Source organism: Neolamprologus brichardi, chromosome 6 (genome assembly GCF_056152115.1).
Source record: "Neolamprologus brichardi isolate AB-2024 chromosome 6, ASM5615211v1, whole genome shotgun sequence".
Lineage (NCBI taxonomy): Eukaryota > Metazoa > Chordata > Actinopteri > Cichliformes > Cichlidae > Neolamprologus > Neolamprologus brichardi.
In genome coordinates, this window is record NC_142109.1 from 24,970,044 (window position 1) to 24,990,072 (window position 20,029).

At 36.2% G+C, this 20,029-nt stretch overlaps 1 protein-coding gene across 1 annotated transcript in view; it reads left to right on the top strand.

The window, feature by feature from the left end:
• Nucleotides 1–20,029, top strand: part of LOC102784717 (zeta-sarcoglycan) — a 365,649-nt gene that overhangs the window by 318,085 nt on the left and 27,535 nt on the right. The window lies entirely within an intron of this gene.

The following is a 20,029-nucleotide window of genomic DNA, read 5'->3' on the forward strand; positions in this document are numbered from 1 at the left end:
TGTTAATTCTGCAGTAGGCCCTCAAACAAAACGTGTAATGCTGTGGAATTTTACAACTGACTTTGAATTAATTCTATTATTTGAGTTGCAATAAGATATATTGCATGTATAAGTTCATTTTTAAATAGGATGTGTTTCAATAAATGAATGAATGAAAATATGTTTAAATTAGTGGAATGTTCAATGACTAATGAGTAGAGGAATATATTGCGGGTCAAAATAATTTTGACTTACCAGCAATTTTTATAACATTAAATTAAAAACTCCCTTTAAAACAAAAAACAATGAGTGCACGACTGAAATAAAATATATAATAACAAAAGAGGAAAATGAAGAGGTGGGAAGGCGTGTTATTATACCACCAGAACGTATCTGTTTGTACATTTTAGTTAACAGAGAGTGAGCACAGCCAGAATCTAGCCAGGAGGTAAGGGACGAGGAGGAAGAATGAGAGAAACACTGATAGCATGACTGTAGGAGGGCAGGCAATGAGGCAGAGAAATGAAGAAAACTAAGCACAGAGCTGATCTTGTGATTGCTATTGCTTTTGTGGAGGATTTTGTTTCTCCATTTTAAAGTATTCTCGTTTTTTTCTTTTTCTTCACTTCCCCATGCTTTGGTCTGATTCCTCAAGCATTTTCTGACTCTTCTTTGTGTCCACCAGAGGGAGGAATGTATATAATCTTTTCACCTATTGTTTGGTTCAAATCCTTCATTTGCTTCATCGATCCATCGAGCATGTCTTTCTGTAATTAGTTTTCTTTGAATACTGAAATAATAAATTCTACTGATATTCATTTTTGTTAAAGCTCTGAATTAAATAATAACATTGAGGTTCAGAGATCCTTGAATCTTGAAAGATGTAGATGTTTTCTCTTCACTTATTAAACTTTTGCCTGTACCTACTTTCTCTAAAAATCTGAGAAAATTGCTCACAAATATATTGTCATCATTTCCAAAAGGGTTTTTTTTCCCACCTGCAATTTTACAATGATTGAATATGTAATCATGAATAAGGGCTACAAATGTAGAAAAAATAAACGTGGAAATCCATCAGTGCAAATAGGGATATGTATTCAAGTTGTTAAAAACAAGAATCCTCTTTAGTTTTTTAATGCGGACTAATTGTCACCAAAAGGGGGTAAGATATAAAGGATATGAATTCAAAAAAAATCTAACATCAATACAACACAAACTGTAGCTAACTATTTTTTTTTTTTATTTTCCACTTTCTATTTTTAATTTTTGTCACTATGGTTGATTTTATGTTAAAGAAACCTCAGGACATCATCAACTTCTGGTTAGCGTATAAGTGTGATGCAATAAATATACACGCAATAAAAAAATGTGCTCTTATTATCACTACCAAAGGTCAAGGCAGTGTTTTCTGTACATTAAAGTGGAACAGTGGGGTTAGGTACCATCCCAGGTGCACTTTATCAGTTTTTATGGGACCAGAGTGACATTCACAGTCTCATACCCAACATATGCTCTTCCATCTATATAATCAGTAATGTGCACAGTTAAAGTCAAACACTGCAAATACACTTCTGACCTGCCCTCACTTTCCTTGGTGAGGACACCCTGTCTTTTCATTTTATATCAGTTGCCTTAATTCCAGTATGTTCTGCTGTGACAATTATTTATCAAATTACCTTCAGTGCTCTGTATTTGTTTGTTTATTGATATGTTTATTGATTAGCATTCAAATATCTCAGTGAAGACAGAACAAAGATTTACCACAAAGCAAGAAAGCATGAGACAAGGCTAATCAAAAGGTATTGGCTGAAGCATTTGCTTATTACGCCAACCCTTTTAACAAAAGATCTTTTAGCATGCAGCTCCTGTACACAGGGCTCGAAGCAAATAATAAAATTCAATTCAATTCAATTTCATTTATATAGCGCCAAATCACAACAAATGTCGCCTCAAGGCGCTTCATAGATACAGAGAGAAAAGCCCAACAATCATATGACCCCCTATGAGCAAGCACTTTGGCGACAGTGGGAAGGAAAAACTCCCTTTTAACAGGAAGAAACCTCCGGCAGAACCCGGCTCAGGGAGGGGCGGCCATCTGCTGCGACCGGTTGGGGTGAGAGAAGGCAAACAAAGCAAAAACAAAACAAACAAACAAACAAACAAGAAAAAACACCACCACCTTAGTAAGTAACTACATCAAAGCAAAAGAATCAAGAGGTTTTCTGTTTTTTGTTTTTGTTTTTTTTTTTGCTCTTTTCATTCTTGATATATATATTTTTCTAATACTCTATTTTTAAACATATTTTTAAACAAGGAAAATGAACTACACCTTTTTAAATCACTGTCATAACTATTCCACAGGTTAACTCCTCTAACAGAAACACATCTCTGCTTTATATTTGTCCTTATCTTGTTTTTTTTAAAGAAATCTGTTCCCCTTAAGTCATATTGACTCTCTCTGACTTTGAACAGCTTCTGAGTACTGGGGCAAAGCAAGTTATTTTGTGCTTTATACATTATCTGTGCCATTTTATATTCAACTAAATCATAAAATTTCAGGGTATTCAGATTAATAAACAAAATGTTAGTTGGTTCTATATAGTTTGATTGGTTTATAATTCTTATAGCTCTTTTTTGCAACTTGAAAATAGGAAGAGTGTTCGTTTTATATGCATTACCCCATATCTCCAGACAGTAAGTCATATATGGAAGCAACAGAGTACAATAGAGTGTGTATAATGATTTTTTGTTCAGGACATGCTTTGTTTTATAGAGAATAGCAATGGTTTTTGACATTTTTGTTTTCACATGGTTTATATGAGACTTCCAACTCAGCTTATCATCAATTATCACTCCAAGAAATTTATTTTCGTACACTCTTTCAATTTCAATTCCATTAACCCTGATTTTAGATACATTTTTCATTTGTCTAGTGCCAAAAATAATCAATTTTGTTTTCTTTATATTTAATGATAACTTATTTACATCAAACCAGTTTTTTAATATATTTAACTCCTTTTCCGCTGTAGTCAGAAGCTGTTCCAGGTTTTTACCTGAGCAATACAGAGTGGTATCATCAGCAAACAATACACATTTTAACAGTTTGGAAATGCTAAATGTCATTTATGTATAATATAAATAATTTAGGGCCCAGCACAGAGCCCTGAGGAACACCACAAGTTACCTTCAACTGCTTAGATTTTACATTATTGAATTCGACATATTGATATCTGTCATCCAGGTAACTTTTCATCCACTTGTATGCTAACCCTCTTATGCCATATCTCTCTAGTTTATTCATTAATATAGAATGATCAATCGTATCAAACGCCTTTTTTAAGTCTATAAAAACACCAACAGTATATTACTTATTATCTATAGCATTAGATATCCCTTCTACAAGTTCCATCACTGCCATCGAAGTGGACCTTTTCACTCTAAAGCCATATTGGTTATCACTTAGGAGATTATGCTTCTCAATATATTTATCAAGTCTATTAACAAATAACTTTTCTAAAATTTTTGAGAACTGTGGGAGCAGTGATATTGGCCTATAATTGGTAAACTGACTTCTCTCTCCGTTTTTATGGATTGGAATAACTTTTGCTATTTTCATTTGTGAGGGAAATACACCAGTTTGAAAGGACAGATTACAAATGTATGCGAAAGGTTGCACTATATATTCTATAATACTTTTAACTAATATCATGTCAATACCAAAACAGTCAGTGGACTTTTTATTTTTAAATGTCTTCACAATGTTAATTATTTCTCTATGAGTTACAGCACCAATAAACATGGAGGACACATTCTGAGTAATATGTTTATTTAGGTCGTTATTATTTCTTGACTCTGGAATTTCTTTTGCTAAATTAAAGCCAACATTTACAAAGAAATCATTAAATTAATTTGCAATGTCTTTAGTTTTATCAAGCACAATATCTTTATCTTTTTTAAAATAATCTGGATAATTCTTATTTTTTGAGCCCTTTTTGATTATACTATTTAATATCCTCCATGTTTCTTGTGTGTTACTTCTACTTTGCTCCAATAATTTGTGGTAATATTCTTTCTTACTTGTTCTTATAATATTTACTAATCTATTTTTATATAACTATAATTTGTGGTAATATTCTTTCTTACTTGTTCTTATAATATTTACTAATCTATTTTTATATAACTTGTACTTTATTTCAGCATCTTTTGTCCTCTGTTTTATGAATCTCTTATATAGATTATTTTTCTTTTTACATGCATCTTCTATCCCCTTTGTGATCCATGGCTTATTTGATCTGTGATGCTTTCTAGTGATTTTCATTAAAGGACAATGTTTTTCATATAGTGAAATTACAGTTGATAAGAATGCATCATATGCACTATTTGAATCTTCATTTGCAAAAACCTCATTCCAATTGTGTTCCTTTAAGTCCACCTGGAGGGCAGCAATGGCTCTTGTTGTTCTAAGTCGTATCATATCAAATATTTGATTCTTTTGTTTAGTTTTAATCCCAAAATAATTTTGAAAAATTGCAAAAACAGGAAGATGATCGCTTATATCAGTTATAAGAAGTCCACCTACTATTTCATGGTCAATTTTATTTGTGAATATATTATCTATCAATGTAGCTGTATCAATTGTTATTCTACTTGGTTTTATAATTACAGGGAAAAGGGAGTTACTATACATTGTATTTATGAAATCTGTTGTTTTCTGATGTCCATTTGGGTTTAGCAAATCTATATTAAAATCACCACAAATTATTTGCACTTTTTTTATCATTTAGGTTGCTAAACATAGCAGCAAGTTTTTCATTGAATGTCTCAAGGCATGAACCTGGTGTCCTATAGATGCAACTTATAATTATATTGTTAGCTTTTTCAACATGGATTTCAATAGTGACACATTCCAATACGTTATCTATGGTGCTTGACATACATTCAATCAGACTACATTTCAAAACTTTATCTACATATAAGGCAACACCGCCTCCTTTTTTATTCACCCTGTTCATTGTAAATAATTCGTATCCTTCCAGTCCCATTTCACTAATTTTCTCATTATCGAGCCATGTTTCTGATATTGCAATTATATTAAACTTTTTTAACTTACTTAAACATTCTGTAATTTTAGAAAAATTTTTATACAGGCTTCTACTATTGAAATGTATGACCGACAATGCATTTGCCATTTTAATATTCATATTGAATTGGTCATCCGTATAGTACTCACAAGTATTATTGGTGTTATTGTAGAAGTGGGTATCTGGGTCAATGTTACTTTCAGGGTCATGCATGTTGTGCTCTGCATAGTTAAACGTTTTGAAGTTCGTTTTCTCAGCGTGTGTGGCAAAATAACCACCTTGACAGTCCTTTTCATAATCAAATTCTTCCTCTTCAATATCTCTGAATGGAAACCTATAATCTGTGTCCAAACTTGTCATTTATGTGTTTTTGTTTTTGTTGTTGTTTTTTGAGCCGTAAGGCCAGAAATACTTTCCATACCCATTGTTCATTATCCAATCGTCACTTTTCCAATAGATTCCAGAGCAGATTCCTGATTATTTATATTGCTCTAAGTCTTTGAGTTCTCTTATCATCACAACTTTCGCTTCTTCGGGATTGCCATTTAGTCTTATCATTACTTTGCAGTTCCTCGTCCATGTCGCTTGTATCTTAATAATTATTTGTGCTGTTCTTATTGATCTATTCCTCACTGCTGCAGTAAATATTCGGCTTCCCCGTAGGGATAATTAAAGTTTCATCCAATCCATGCAAAATACAAGATTACATTTGCCAGGCATACTAAATAACAAGGACTGAAATACAATAGCTACAGATGTCACTAATGCAGCAAGGGATTGTAGCCTCTTTAAATGATGTCTTATTCCAACTGTCACACTGAGCCTAAAGTCTGCTAACATGATTTGTCTCCTCATAAGCAACTGTGTGACTTCTAAAACTTTAAGAAAGGCTTATTTTTACATGTAAAAGATGCACCTTAGGAATGTAAACATGGTCAAAACAACCTGTTGACGTGCACACAAAAGCATCAGAATAGTGAAGATGATTTACTGACATGAAATTGAGCATGGATGTTTATGCCATATGGGGTTGCCTGAGTATTTCAGGAACTTCTGATCTATAGGATTTCCGTACGCAACCATCTCTAGGGTTTACAATACAACATATCCATTGAGCAGCAGTTTTCTCAGCAGGCGTCAAAAAGTCATGGAGAATGATCTATCTTGAGCTAATAGGAAGGCAACAGTCACTCAAATATTACTTTTTACAACCAAGGCACGCAGAAGAGGATCTGTGAATGAATAACACATGGAGCAGACAGGCTACAGTAGGGGAGGACCACACTTAATGCTGCACTTCTGTCAGCTAACAACAAGACACTGAGGCTACACAGGCACAAGCGCACCAAATAAAGACAATAGAAAATTGAAAAAGAAATGTTGTCTGTGGTGGTGCAGTGACATTTGGGATATTTTGTTGGCCCACTCTGGCCATGTTAGTACTACTTGACCATTGTTTAAATGCTACAGCCACTCTGAATGGTGGTGCTCTTGCTTTCTATTGCTTTGTGACCACAGCACATCATCGCCTTCTGGTATGATCACCACAGCTCATCTCTTCTTGCAGTAGGAAACAGAGATACCACACCATGTCACAAAGCTCAAATAATCTCAAACTGGTTTCTTGGATATCAAAATAGATTTACTGTACTCACATGGCCCCCAGAGTCACCCGATTTCTATCCAACAGTGCACTCTTGGGATGTGGTGGAATGAGGGATTTACCTGTGGAATGTGCAACTGACAGATGTGCAGCAACTGTGTGAAGCTGTCATCTCAGTATGGACCGCAATCTCTAAGGAATATTTTCACCACCTTGTGTAATCTATGCCATAAAGAATTAAGGCAAAAGGGGAACCAAACTGGTGCTAATGATTTGCACCTTCAGTCCCATAAAAATGTCAAATTTGCCTTAGATAAGAATAAATAAATAAATAACAAAATAAACTAGACTAAATATATAAAAACAGAAAAGCTACATTTAATTTATCTCTTTAATTTTTAAAGCCTATTAAATTAAGAATATGACCTATGAAATTAAATGTTTGTTCTTATCTGGGAATGCTACCTACTCATTATAAAAAATTTTTTAAAAAAAAGCCATGTGGCATTACAGAAGGAATAAACCACAGATGGGTAAAGAGAATACACATTCCAGAGACTAAATGCAGTGTAGCCTTTTTATTGCTTTTGTGAGACAGTCTAATGTTTTTCTGTGTTGTCTGTTATGCTCCTTTGTTTTACTGTGAGACAATAATAATGAACCAAAGAATAAGATATCCTGCTGTTTTTCTGACCTTATGTCTAGTCTTTGGAGAGAAGCAAAAGCACATACCTTTCTTCATTTGTTATATCTTTAGGCATCTGGAAAAACAAGGCTTGTTTTGTTGTTTTTGTTTTTTGTTTTTAAGCAAACACGCATGTAGCTTTGCACTATAGCTCAGTAGTCTTTTTCTCATGGGGTGAATTAGTTTATATTCTACAAAAGATACAGGATTCCAAAAGTTGAACCACTAATGTAAGTTTTGTTCAGAGAGAAATGGACTTCAATGTACAAGCAGAGTTATTTATGGGATTTTCAGTATTCATTTTCATTGTTCACATTATCGCATATATTTTAAGTTGAATATTCACAGTCAGACTTTATCACAGTTCCAAGTAGTGCACCCGTAAGTGCATGATTTCCCCAGGTTACTTTTGTTACTGTCACAAAGTGAGTCAATGTTATGTCATTGTAAAAATGCACAATAATTTTAGCAATCACTGCTTTGTGAATCAAGAACATGAACAAAAATGCAAGATAGTTATTCTGAAATTTGAAATTTTAGTTCATATTGTGCAACATGGAGAAGCACCATGTATTAATGGAGACACACATTGTACAATGACTTTAACCTTTCTTTTTTTGACATATCCATTTGCCGACCCTATTTCTTTCTTACTTGCCATCTTTTTCATGTAAATTGCTCTCCAACTCTTCCTTTTTCCTTGCAAAAACAAGTCAATGAACAATGGATGGAATGGCTAAAGTTGTGGAGGAGTGAAGCTAGTCTTTCACTACTGATTAAATTATCAGCTTGGCACCCCATTGGAGGCACAAAGGCATGAAATTGCTTGACATTTTTTCTCCCTGTGCACTCTGCCATTAGCCATTTCCTCAGCTACATTTCACAGCAAGGAGGACAGCGAGAGCTTCAGAAAATCATTTTTAGTAGTAACCTAAGGATTTGTCAAGCAGTGTGTATCATGCATAGGGACATAGAAGTATGGGACATCATGATGAGACAGCTGTATAAAGGCACTAACTTCTGGGAAGTATGTGATTAAGTGGCTGATTGTTAAGATACTAACTGAAAATAAATACGCTAACACCCATTGCTAAATCTTTATGTGTCTATTCTCACAATATGCGTACATATAAAATGTAATTTTACCATCAGGAGCCAGATGTATAAAAACTTTGCTAAAACTTTCTGTATATCAAAAAGCAAATGTGCTTACACAATATTTTGTCAGATTGTCAAGATTTCTCTTGTAGGTTGTCCAATAATAAAGCCATCATCACCTATAGTTAATTCTTTCAAGAAAACAATTAAATGAAATATAAAATTACTTAGAACTCATTTAATCATTTATGCCTCTCTCTCTGTGCAAGCTGGGATCAGCTCCAGCCCCCTCATGACAGTGAATTGGATAAATGGAAGAGATGGACGGATGGATCATTTATAACTTAATTTGTGAATGCGAACCAAAAAAAAAGGTGATGAGCTGAAATCCATTGTTAATAAGTCAAATTCCATCCCGTATTTTTTATCTCCATTTTTATTATATCAGGTTTAACTTGCTTAAACACACACAGCTGCACAAAAAAATATATTTCTTGATCTTTTATGGCACACAAACATACACACACATTCTTTCCACAAAGACAAATGTCTAATGTACCTTAACTTTCTCCTGTCCCACCTCAATAACTCAGTAGGGACTCAGATAACTTTTTAAAACACCCCAAGGCTTTCTCTTCCCACTCTTTTTTTCACACCTGCAGGATTCATGGTGCGATTTAAACAAGCTGCATCGCCCTCCTTCACCCAGACACAGACTCACTGAAAAAAACAAAGAAAAAGGTAGAGAGGCTTTAAAATGCCATGTTTTTGGATTCTGCCTCAATTTAACTCTCTAAAAGTCAACGACTGACGCGTTTCCCCATTTTCAGTCCTGTCTCAATGCATCACTCAACACCACTTTTTAAAATTTAAAAAGTTTTTAAAGTGCTTCTTGGATGGGGTTGGACCACAGCGACAGGGGCACTGAGGCAAATGATGGAGCATTTAGCGTGAAAAGGTTAAAGGTTTGCGTCCCAAATGGCAAGGTGGCGATAAGGTGTTGGCCTTCATAGTTCTGAAGAGGAAAAGGGCAGGATGAATGTCAGCCAAGTCTTCTGGGAAATATAAATCACACTAAAAAACTCAAACTTGAATATTTTTTGCACAACTTCACTCATTGCTTTCAGAAATACACCATACTGGGTAATTTCTCTTGAAATGCAGATTCATCTAAGGCATTGGATGGAGTTCTATAATATCCATCTTGTCAGACTTCTTGGACATTTCTTTTACACTTGGAGAGTATGAACTCTTGGAATAAATTAAGTGTTGCTTCTTTCCAGTGGTAAGAAGCAGGAAGGACAAAGGAAATTAATCCTGGGCTCCTCCACATTCTCAATCTCTTAATTACTCTTAATTTACAAAATTACACAGTTGGACAGACGTTCATTTCACCAAACTAAAAATGACAGTTTTTTGCACAGTAACACTATAGCATCAGATCTTATATATCCATGACACAAATCCCTGCCCTTACAGGAAAAACATGTTCAAAATCTTTTTCAGTAATTGAGCATTGCAACGTTATTTCAAACAACTCCAAGGAGCATTTTAGAGAAAAAAAATGTTGAAAAAAGAAATAAAATTGTAGAAACTAATTTTCTGACCTTCTGAAATGCATACACTCAGTTTGAGCATTGCTGATGTTCTATTGATTTTTTTATTTATTTATTTTTTTAGCTACTAGCTTTTTTAGTAGCATGTTGCCCTTTCAATCCAATTCAATTCAATTTTATTTATATAGCGCCAAATCACAACAAAAGTCGCCTCAAGGCGCTTTATATACTTTCCTGTCATTTGGCTCTCAGTTTGATAGCTGCTTCTGGCCTGGTCATAGTTTACACTTTACTGAGATATTCTTCTATTAATTAATTATCTCCACCCATAGAACAATATACAGTGGGGCAAAAAAGTATTTAGTCAGCCACCGATTGTGCAAGTTCCCCCACTTAAAATGATGACAGAGGTCAGTAATTTGCACCAGAGGTACACTTCAACTGTGAGAGACAGAATGTGAAAAAAAAATCCATGAATTCACATGGTAGGATTTGTAAAGAATTTATTCATAAATCAGGGTGGAAAATAAGTATTTGGTCAATAACAAAAATACAACTCAATACTTTGTAACATAACCTTTGTTGGCAATAACAGAGGTCAAACGTTTACTATAGGTCTTTACCAGGTTTGCACACACAGTAGCTGGTATTTTGGCCCATTCCTCCATGCAGATCTTCTCAAGAGCAGTGATGTTTTGGGGCTGTCGCCGAGCAACACGGACTTTCAACTCCCGCCACAGATTTTCTATGGGGTTGAGGTCTGGAGACTGGCTAGGCCACTCCAGGACTTTCAAATGCTTCTTACGGAGCCACTCCTTTGTTGCCCGGGCGGTGTGTTTTGGATTATTGTCATGTTGGAAGACCCAGCCTTGTTTCATCTTCAAAGTTCTCACTGATGGAAGGAGGTTTTGGCTCAAAATCTCACGATACTTGGCCCCATTCATTCTGTCCTTAACACGGATCAGTCGTCCTGTCCCCTTGGCAGAAAAACAGCCCCATAGCATGATGTTTCCACCCCCATGCTTCACAGTAGGTATGGTGTTCTTGGGATGCAACTCAGTATTCTTTTTCCTCCAAACACGACGAGTTGAGTTTATACCAAAAAGTTCTACTTTGGTTTCATCTGACCACATGACATTCTCCCAATCCTCTGCTGTATCATCCATGTGCTCTCTGGCAAACTTCAGACGGGCCTGGACATGCACTGGCTTCAGCAGCGGAACACGTCTGGCACTGCGGGATTTGATTCCCTGCCGTTGTAGTGTGTTACTGATGGTGACCTTTGTTACTTTGGTCCCAGCTCTCTGCAGGTCATTCACCAGGTCCCCCCGTGTGGTTCTGGGATCTTTGCTCACCGTTCTCATGATCATTTTGACCCCACGGGATGAGATCTTGCGTGGAGCCCCAGATCGAGGGAGATTATCAGTGGTCTTGTATGTCTTCCATTTTCTGATGATTGCTCCCACAGTTGATTTTTTTACACCAAGCTGCTTGCCTATTGTAGATTCACTCTTCCCAGTCTGGTGCAGGTCTACAATTCTTTTCCTGGTGTCCTTCGAAAGCTCTTTGGTCTTGGCCATGGCGGAGTTTGGAGTCTGACTGGTTGAGGCTGTGGACAGGTGTCTTTTATACAGATGATGAGGTCAAACAGGTGCCATTCATACAGGTAACGAGTGGGGGACAGAAAAGCTTCTTACAGAAGACGTTACAGGTCTGTGAGAGCCAGGGATTTTCCTTGTTTGAGGTGACCAAATACTTATTTTTCACCCTGATTTACGAATAAATTCTTTACAAATCCTACCATGTGAATTCATGGATTTTTTTTTCACATTCTGTCTCTCACAGTTGAAGTGTACCTCTGGTGCAAATTACTGACCTCTGTCATCATTTTAAGTGGGGGAACTTGCACAATCGGTGGCTGACTAAATACTTTTTTGCCCCACTGTAGCTTGCTTTGGCATGCTTGTGTTTTCTCCTGTCTGAGGTCAGCCATTGGTTGTGCAAGTATGTATACAAAGATGTATTAGAGTTTTATTATTAGAGTTAATTTTATCTATAATTGTTAAAAAATGCATGTTTACTAACACATGTGACTGCTAATTACATGAGTGCATTACAAATGCTTTACAAACAAATCGCTTTGTATAGTGTCAAACCCACTACTGGCCTTTTCAAAAGAAGAAAAAAATCTACCTTCAGAGTTTGCAATGGCACACAAATACAAATTGTCTTAAAGTGTGGTTTGCAAATTTTTCTACAATGCAAGTTTCAGAAATGGATTTATGTTATGAGTGCCCAGAATACAAGAAAATTAAACTCAGTGGCTCAACATCTTGTACGGAGTCATAAAAGCAGAAAAGTAAATAATTATGAGGGCTGATTTTCATCTAGGTAATCCACTTTAGTTTTTTCATATTATTAATACTAGCACACTGTGCTCACTGGTACACACATAAACTAGAGATTTGTTAATAGTCCTGCAATTATATATTTTTTTCAGTCTTTCGCCCAATATGATGTTTTTACTTCAATCAGTCGTTCACTCCACTTTACTAATGCTTTCATAGCCAAACAATTGAGGGAGTTGCCAGTATATATCCTATTGAAGTTCCTACAGATATCAAAAGTCAAACCTAGTCTTCTTTTTTTATTAGTGTTAGATATTGCAGATGAAAATTATGATAAATGTATTTAGAATATATATTTTTTTCATGTGTGAGCGCCCATGCAGCGTTGTTTTTCTATTTTCTATATGCTAATATTAAAAAAAAATCACGTTGATTTATTTCTATCTAGCTTATCTTGTCAGATTGGACAAATATGGACAGTGCATTAAAAAAGGCATTGTCACAACTGAAGGTCAAAACAGATCTATGAAAGGCAGGAAGGGATTGCTGGTAGAGAGAAAAAGGGGAGGAATACTATACGAATTGGAAGCTGAGAAGGAGGATAGGCAGTTTTCTGTAATAATAATGAATTGCAAAGATAACAGCATAGCTGCAGACTCCTGTTATCTGCACCATGAAAAACACAACCTTAGGGCGCTGACCCGAAGTTCTATGCCGTGTGTGTTTTCATATTAAAGATCTTGTATTTGATTATGGTTTTTTAAATCAAGAAAGGAAAATAGTAAATTCTGTGTATTTCAATTGAATGTCCATATGGTTTGACAAAAAACAAAGAGAATGCATATAAACTAATGTGGGGGCTTTGTGAAGCTGTATTTACTCATTGTGAAACAGTGTAAAGCATGGCAGCATGCTCACAATGATCATTTTAACACACTGATGTTTATGTTTGATGATGTTTAGCTGAAAAATTCTTACCCTAATCAGTATCAACCTGCTAACATGTACGAGCTACAATTTAAACAAAGTAAAGCTTACATTGATGGGATATGTTTTTAAAGTTTTTAAATTTGTTTGTTTGTTTAGTTTGTTTTCGAAATTTTATGATGGTACTATGGTACTTGAACGTTCATGTTAACAAAAAACTCATTTATCACTCAAAATATGTATCCACTCTCTCTGTCATTCTTGGGGAGGCTCTTCAAGTCCTTGAAATGAGGAACCAAAGCTATGTAAAACACAATTGTATCAGTCAATATTTCCGAGGTAGACTTACTTCGGTCAAAAAAGAGGACAGCGGCAAAAATATATGTAGTATATACAGTCTTAATGCAGTGTGGGTAAAAATGTAGGTAAAGTAAATGATCAGTCATATAGCTGATAATCAAGCTACATATCCTTGGGATGTAATTTGTTTTATAACTATTACATCAAATTGATCCATCCATTATCACTAATCCCTGAATTATGAAACACGCAATAAGGTGAGTTATCTAAAGATTGAATTTGATACCCACCCATTATTTGTCACAGATTTTGTCACAGAGTCTTTCTTTAAATTCACAGAATGCCAATGACCATTGAACACATTAATAATTTAAAATTGCACAGCATTTGTTTAGTTTTTGAAACAATGGAGGTCCAGCATCCTGCAGAAATTGAGCCCTAGTGATATACAAGTGTAACACCCAATCATAAATAAGAAAATAATTTTTCAAAGAGTAATTGACCTCCAGAATATCCTTTATTACGTAGAATTTCTTAGGTTAATCAAGCTGAAACTTGTATGAGATCACAAACTCAATTTTTCAGCTGTTAATCGATGTTCATGGCAATTTTATTATGAAACCCATCCATCCTGGTCATTCTCCCAATAATCCATCCATGGAACATTAGTGTGTGTGTGTGTGTGTGTGTGTGTGTGTGTGTGTGTGTGTGTGTGTGTGTGTGTGTGTGTGTGTGTGTGTGTGTGTGTGTGTGTGTTTGTGTGTGTGTGTTGGGCTGGGCTGGGCTGCGTGGGGTGGGGTGAAGCTAAAATTGTAAAGCTAACTTGTTCCTTCAGTGAACGAAAATGAGGCATGATGCTAGAAATGAAAGAAAGAGGTGCGAGTCGTAGCGGGATAGTATGTAAGTGTCTGCTTGTCCATCACAGCTGGTTTCACCTTGCAGAAGCATCACTATAATTGCTTCAGCTGTCAAGCCAGCCAAAGACTCTCACATCATCAGATTTGACTGGGTCTAAAACTATTTCTTTCTCCCTTGCTATATGTCTGTTTCATCTTCTGTTTTTTACATATGCATATGTACCGTCTTATATCATGATCTATCTATTGAGCCATTTGGTTTCCTGCCTGTACCACCATTTGGTTATCCTTTTCTCAACCTATGACTGAAGTAGCGTATGCTCTTTGCACGGATCAATAAGTCAGACCCAGTGTGAAGTGTCTGCTTACAACACTTATTATATCACTTGGATGCTCAGTACTGCACGACAGCAAACCTCCCATCACATTTAATCCACCTCATGACTCCTCTTCACCTTGAATACCTTCACCTTCAGCTAGGCAAGAGTAATTTTTAACTAATAAACTAAAATAAATAAATGCAAATCAAAATTTGGATTTATGGCTTCTGTTCAGTGTATATTTGCTCTAAAAATCTTAACACCAAAATTAATAAGTAACCAGTATGGTTGAAATTTCTGAATGGCAGATGCATCCATAGTTTTACACCATAAAGTAGACCATCATATGCTGGTTATTATTTAAATAATAATTTATTCAAAATAATAAAAGCAAAAACACACAGATATCTAACTCCTCACCACATGCAATACGATAGGAACAGCTGAATGCAATGCAATAATGATACACAGTAACTGTTCTTGTTGATGTCCAGGTCCAATGAAATTTGGAGCTCTATTTTTTCTCCTTAGCACTCTTAGCGCACTTGCTACTCTTGGGCTAACTGGGCTTTTAATCTTCGGCAGACTCTTGTGTTGCTGTACTTATTACAGAGTGGTCACTTGTATCCTTCGTTTCCTTCCTCATTGTCCCAACATCTTAGAATGTGTCAGTTGAACATGCCTAGTATTAGAGTAGATTAACTAATGAGTTGACTCTCAGATTTAAAGCTGTATTGCTTACCATTTGAAAACTGGCTTAACAATTAAGTGGCCTACCTCAAAGAGTTCCAGATGGGCCAGTCTTTTCAACCCAGACTAAATACCAAATTGACCTCAAAGAAACATCTAACGGTGCGACAGAAGACATTTACTCAGTTATGAAGGTTTTAAGAGACAGCTACAAAAAGAAAAACCATGACAACTTTTTTGTGTTAGGTTTCCATTACAAAGCCAAACATTTTGAATGCTAATAAAAGTGATTAAGTGTAAAAACAACAAAGACAATGCTGAGAAACAATGACAATTTGCTCTAATGTAGCTTTTCATTACATCACACAATGGGAACAACACACCAGGAGTAATTTAGTCTAAAAAGTATTGAGTAGTAAATTGTGGTGAAATTACTTAATTCTGATGCAAATCAGCCTACTTCAAGTATTTTTAATTCAGGAAACATTATCGTGATGCTAGTGATCTACTCTACTTTAACACTTAATGAAGTAAACGTCTAAAATGAAGTGAATCTGCATTTGAAATTAGTGTAATTAAGACAATTGTTTTTATTTTGTCTCTAAACATGAGTTTGGAAAAGCAATGTCCACCTAAAATTACTTCTCCAGAGTAATTTTAAAAGGAACACCTTTCTGTTACAGAAACAACATCAGCTGAAGCATAAACATCCTGAATATAAACCTGATAAGAGAGTCGAAGGAATGTTTAAACAGAAATATATTCTAAATGTTCATTACTTGAGTGCAGCTAAACATGAAAACCCTCTGCTTGTTGTTATAATGCAGTGGGCTGGATGAGAGAGGTTCTAGTTTCGACACATAGAAAGTGGGGTAAGTCGCATAGTCTTAGGAAACTTAAGACAAAAAGCAATAGAATTGCTGGGATAGATAGATAGATAGATAGATAGATAGATAGATAGATAGATAGATAGATAGATAGATATAAACTGCGTTTTTCACTCCGCTGTCCAGAGAATTGCAACCTTGGTCTGATTCCACACCCTGCAAAAGCATCATAAATGGGGATGGACTGAGGGCACTGCTATGTCATCCTCATGGGCTGGTAACAGAAGAGGCAGGCAGCCTGGGGACGCTTCAAAAGGAGTTGCAGAATAGAGTTGTGTGCATACTCAATTCAAGGCCAATGTAAGCTTTAGGTAGATTGCAGATTGTGAGTAGATCGTTTGCATCATCCCTATTACTTTTTGGATGATACTCAAGCTAACCTTGGCATGTAGTGCTTTAAAAAAGTCTTCTACAGTTGAGAGATAAACTGGGAACCTCTGTCAGAAACAGTGTCACTGGGGAAACTATGGAAGAAGAAAACATGCTGTAGTGAACCGATAAATTAGTTGTCTCTGCAGTGGAGGACAATTTGGGTAGTAGTAAAGTGAGAACGTGTCTTTGAGAACGTGTCTACAACTCTTTAATAACAAGGCAAAACCCAGGATTCACTGAAGCTGTTTTCTGGGAGAGGGAATTTAGCCACTGCTCTCATCTTTTCTGGATGTGCTTTCATTTACCCACTCTGAATTATATACCCCAAAAATGAGACTAAGAAGAAATGTGGTAATGGTTCTATGATTCAGCGTTTATGTATTCTGGGGAGACATCTGGGAAGACTCTTTCCGTCTCCCCAATCAGTCATGTTCCTATATTTGTTTCTCCCCGGTCCCAGTGTCAAGCCTGTCTGCCTTTGTCTTTGTCTCCATGGGTATCATACTTTTTGGGTTTTCTTGTCAGTCTCTCATCCTGTGTTCAGTGTGTTGAGTTTTTCGTCCCCTGTCCTTTTAGTCTTTATTTGTTCCTGCTGTGTTCCCTCCTGTTTCCCATCCTGTTGTGATCCTGTGTGTATTTCATAGTCGTACATTCCTAGTTGCAAAATCATAGTTCCTAGCTTATCTTTTGTTTGTTTCTGTTAGTGTTTTCATATTTTATTTCAAGTACCATATTACAGCAAATAAAGCTGCCTCCTTTAGTTCACTCCCTTTGTTTCTGAGTCCTACGTTTGAGTCATTCACCTGCCTGCCACACAGCTTTACATGAAATATGGAGCTTTGACACAGAGCTGGTTTTCTAGGAGCCTCTACAATAGCTTCCTCACATACTGTTGATACCCAGTATGAAAAAGATGAGGATGTCATCAAGGTATATAAACACTGATTCACAAAAGTCATTTACTGGGGTTTGGAAAACTGCTGGAGTATTGGTTAGTCCAAATGACATGACTACATATACAAAGTTTCCTGGGGGTACTGACTGCAGTTTTACATTTATCTTTTCAATACATACTAGAAATGATAAGCATTTCTGAGACCCAAATTGGTGAAGATGGTGGCTCCCTGCAAAGGCTGTAAAGTTGCACTGTTTGAGGGCAGGGTGTGTTTATTCTTGACTGTGATCTGGTTTAAACTTTTATAGTCAATACATGTTTTGCTTCCACTGGTGAAGAGGATAGCCATAAGATTGCTGCTTCTAAGGACTCCTTAACCTATTTTTCTATAGCGTCTTTCTCTGGCTGTGACAGATTCTATAATTTGGTCGTCAGGAGGGGTCACAGTCATAGTGAAAATGTGTCATGTGTTGAAAATGAGAGTGTGTTGAGGCACCTAGACCACAGTAAACCTCTGGCACAGAACAGAGGTCAGGATGGAGAGTGGCTAAAGTCAAACAACAGCTGATATGGCTGACTGAAAGCAAGTGGAAAGACAAAAGTAACACCAACTGGCAATCCTTCCCAATTTACAACTTGCACAAGAGCCTACATTGGAGCTGTTTAGTGGCTAGCTAATCCTTAAATTGTCCATTAAAACTGTTAAAATTATCTCGGAGAGCAAAATTTCACCATTGCGATCCAGTGGTCACATGAAGTTGCAGTAGCATAGCTGAATAATCAGCTATAGCTGAATAATCAGATATAGCTGAATAATCAGATATGCTGCCAGAGATTGACATGTCTATGAGCAGCACTCTCCCAGAGTAAAGGGGTCATCAAACTCAGCTAACAAATCATTAACAGGCATGGGTCCTAACGGCCAAATAAACTTTCATGAATAAATGTATCTATTTATTTATTTTTGTGATGTTGTTCCAGCAATGTGCAGATAATCTGTTGACTGAGTATAATCCTTGGTTAGTAAGGTAATTTTTTAATTGATGCCAAGCCTGTACCGGAAGCATCAATCTAAAACCACCCTCCCCTTGTTCATATTCAAGATCATTGCAGCTGTGTTTGTCCATTCTTCCCACTGGTTCAAATATGACCAGAGTGTCTTTGTGGTTCTCCTGTGTCTCATTCGATCATTTTGTCATAATGAACTCAAAATGGATAGACCTTTATATGTAGTCCACAACTGCAAATCAAATTGTTTATTAACAGAGGCTAATCTGAGCAGTGAATAATTGTTGCAGACAACTAATGACTGGGCTAGAAGGTCAGTGTTCAGTGTCCAGTTCCAGTGAGATTGGGGGATCCACAAAACCTTTTCAGAGAAGCCTTGAAGGTCTGGAGCACATACCAAGGGGTTTCTAAAGACGGAAACAACAGATAAGTTACAAGGAATGAAAGAAAGCATGAAACAAGTGAAGCCTGATATTACTGCTATTGCAGCTGAACAACCTGGTAAAGGTGGATGAAAGAAGGTGGTCTTTATATACAAAGGATGAATAATGGAAACCAGGTGTGCACTGCCTCCCAGTCTTGATTAACTGCCACACCCCAGAGTGGCAACCTGCTATGCATTCATGAGCAAGAATAAGGGAGAAAATGTGAGGGACTGAAGGCACAGACACCATGACACTACTAAAGTAGTTTTTTTTCTGTCAGAGAATGTTTAATTTTTCAGATTGAATCTTCAATTGTTAATTTTTTTTCCCACCACAGTGCTTGTGTCAGTTGTGTGAATAAACAGTTTTCAGCTTCTACACAGTAAAAGTAAATGACTTTAGCCCGGGGACTGTAGTCTAGTGGAGGACATTAACAGTGGAAGCTTGATATCATCACCAAAGTGCTCCTGGCCAAGGGCTTCTTTCCTATTTCTTTTTTACGTCCATCTGTTTTTTGAACACAGATCTGACAAATATCATGAGTTCAGTTAATCTAGTCTTTGGCTTGAACACTTTATCCTTTCAGCATCTCCGTATGGATTGGGAAACCAATCTTTTGAAGTGCCCTTGAGCAAAGCTTGTCTGGAAAACTTCCCCTATACTGAAACATGTTTGTTATTTGGTCTTTGGTGTGTATGTGGTGTGTAACTTGTTATACTCCACATCAAAAATTGCTCTTTATTCGATTTAATTTGCCAATATGACCTTGAGCGAAGCATTGTGCTTATCTTACTCCACCAAACTGTTTAATCACCTTGTATTCTTTTCAGCTTCACACAACCCTACCTACTGACCCTTCAATGCACCTATATTTTCTGAAAGAAAAATACGTTTCTGCTCACTAAAATTAAATTACTTTCTTTTAAATCAAAACCTGAAAATGGATGTGTTGCTCTGTAAACATTACATTCTGTTTATTCTGTGTATTAAACATGTGA